The 2,804-nt window shown below is 62.7% G+C and overlaps 1 protein-coding gene across 1 annotated transcript in view; it reads right to left on the bottom strand.

Moving 5' to 3' along the window:
- The window catches only part of TBC1D25 (TBC1 domain family member 25), a 10,056-nt gene extending 8,144 nt beyond the window's left edge, over positions 1–1,912 (bottom strand). Inside the window, exons 1-3 of the mRNA XM_041487734.1 lie at positions 1,785–1,912; positions 1,092–1,225; positions 22–722 (exon numbers count right to left, since the gene is read on the bottom strand). The gene's annotated coding sequence lies outside the window, so the exon portion shown is untranslated. The remainder of the gene's footprint in view (positions 1–21; positions 723–1,091; positions 1,226–1,784) is intronic.
- Positions 1,913–2,804: the final 892 nt, after the last annotated feature.

Raw genomic sequence — 2,804 nt, 5'->3', positions numbered from 1 at the left:
GGGTCGGGGGGGGTTGGGGGTTTTGGGGGGGTTTCGCCGCCGCCGCCGCCCCCCCGAGCCGGGGAAGCGGGGGGCTGGTGTTACGTCACCGTGCTGACGTCACGCCGCGCCCCCCGGCCGGACGGTGCGCGGTTGTGGGGGGGGATCCGGAGCCGCGCCGCGCCCGTGTCCGTCCTGCGGCCGCGGCCGCGGCAACAACATCCGGGGCAGCTCGCGGAAGTGACGTCACGGGGCGGGCGGTGCCGACTCGGTTCCTCTGGTGACGTCACCGACTCCCCCCACCCTTTCCCAACGCAGCGAAATGACGTCACAGGAGCGATTCACATTGGGTTTATTGGGAGGGAGAGGGGGGCGCATGCGGGACCCCCTTAAACGGGCAACGCCAGAGTGGGGACCACGTCCTTAAAGGGGCAACGCCGCGGCGGGAACCGCGCCCGGTCTTAAAGGGGCAACGCCCTCCAGGGAGCCCCGCCCACCCTTAAAGGGGCAACGCCACGTAAAGAACCGTCCGGCCTTAAAGGGGCAATGCCGGATGGGCCAACCGCGTCCTTAAAGGGGCAACGCCTCCCCGCAGCAGCGCCCCGGCCGGGGGGCGGAGCCTGCGGGGGGGCAGGGGGCGAGGCCCCGCCCACCAGGAGAGGCCCCGCCCCTCAGGGGGGTCCCGGGGGGGCCGCCTGTTCCTTCCTGAGCTGTGCCAGCTCCTGGGACAGCGACTCCAGGTCCTGGAAAGGGGGGAATGAGGGGCGGAAGAGACCCCGCCCACTGGCGAGGCCACGCCCTCAGAGTGGCCACACCCTTGTGCTGCTCACACCCACAGCTGAAAGCCCCACCTCCACTTCAATTCTCCCTTTTATGTCCATAAATTGTGATGTCATAGCTTATGCCACACCCCCACACTTAGACCACGCCCCTTTTAGCCACACCCATCTTCCCACAAGCCACACCCCTATAAGCCACACCCTCACCCTTTAACCACACCCATTCCCAGAGACCACACCCATTTAATAAACCACACCCCTTTAAGAGGCTCCACCCCTTTCCCACAAGCCACACCCTTCAGGCCACGCCCCCCGCTGGCCCCACCCCCTCACCTGTGCCAGGTGCAGGTTCTTGGTCAGCTGCTCCTCCAGGAGGTTCTGCAGCTTCTTGTTCATCTCCCGCAGCCCCTCCTCACCCGGGCCCGGCCCCGCCCCGCGCCGCGCCGGCCCCGCGGGAGCCGCGGCCTCTGCGACAGGGGAGACACGGGAGGGACAGGTGAGACACGGGAGGGACAGGTGAGACAGGGGAGACAGGGGAGGGACAGGTGAGACAGGGAAGGGACAGATGAGGGACAGGTGAGACAGGTGAGACAGGTGAGAGAGGGGAGAGACAGGTGAGACAGGTGAGACAGGGGAGGGACAGGTGAGACAGGGGAGGGACAGGGGAGACAGGTGAGACAGGGGAGGGACAGGGGAGGGACAGGTGAGACAGGTGAGACAGGGGAGGGACAGGTGAGAGGTGAGGGACAGGTGAGGGACAGGTGAGACAGGTGAGAGACAGGTGAGACAGGGGAGGGACAGGTGAGAGAGGGGAGAGACAGGTGAGGGACAGGAGAGACGGGGAGGGACAGGTGAGACAGGTGTAACAGGTGAGCCCAGGTGTAAGAGGCTCCAGGTGAGCCCCAGGTGTACCAGGTGAGGGTACAGGTGAGCCCCAGGTGTACCAGGTGAGAGTAAGGTGTACCAAGGTGAGGGACAGGTGAGCCCCAGGTGCGAGAGGCTCCAGGTGAGCGCCGGTGCCCCCACCTGTGCGGCTGTCCCTGACGAAGCTCTGGATGATGGCGCTCTTCCTGCACAGATCCTCGGCCATGGACGCGCTCGACACCTCCAGGTGCCTCACCTGCCCGGGGGCTGCAGGTGAGGGCGCCGGTGGGGACCCCCAAAATTCACCTGGGGACCCCAAAATGCACCTGGGGACCCCGAAATTCACCTGGGGACCCCCAAAATGCACCTGGGGACTCCAAAATCTACCTGGGGACCCCAAAATTCACCTGGGGACCCCAAAATGCACCCAAAACCCCCAAAATCTCATCAGGGACCCCAAAATTCACCAGGGAATGCCCAAAATCCCATCAGGGATCCCGAAATGCACCTGGGGACCCCAAAATTCACCTGGGGACCCCAAAATGCACCCAAAACCCCCAAAATCTCATCAGAGACCCCAAAATTCACCTGAGAACCCCCAAAATCCCATCAGGGACCCCCAAAACCCCGTCAGGGACCCCAAAATCCACCTGGGGACTGCAAAATTCACCTGGGGACCCCAAAATACACCCAAAACCCCCAAAATCCCATCAGGGACCCCAAAATCCACCTGGGGACCCCGAAATGCTCCTGGGGACCCCCAAAAATCCAATTAAGGACCCCAAAATCCCATCAGGGACCCCAAAATCCACCTGGGGACCCCAAAATTCACCTGGGGACCCCAAAATGCACCCAAACCCCCCAAAATCTCATTAGGGACCCCAAAATGCACCTGGGAACCCCCAAAAATCCAATTAGGGACCCCAAAATCCCATCAGGGACCCCAAAATCCACCTGGGGACCCCAAAATGCACCCAAAACCCCCAAAATCCCATCAGGGACCCCAAAATGCACCTGGGAACCCCCAAAAATCCAATTAGGGACCCCAAAATCCCATCAGGGACCCCAAAATCCCATCAGGGAACCCAAAATCCCATCAGGGACCCCCCTCAAATTTTGGGCTTCCCCCCCACACACATTTTGGGGTTCCCCCCTCCCAGAGTTTCCCCCTCCCCAAATTTT

Source organism: Pyrgilauda ruficollis, unplaced genomic scaffold, assembly GCF_017590135.1.
Source record: "Pyrgilauda ruficollis isolate IOZ18807 unplaced genomic scaffold, ASM1759013v1 scaffold836, whole genome shotgun sequence".
Classification (NCBI taxonomy): domain Eukaryota; kingdom Metazoa; phylum Chordata; class Aves; order Passeriformes; family Passeridae; genus Pyrgilauda; species Pyrgilauda ruficollis.
The sequence above is the reverse complement of the archived record's forward strand: the minus strand, read 5'-3'. Positions and strand labels throughout refer to the sequence as shown.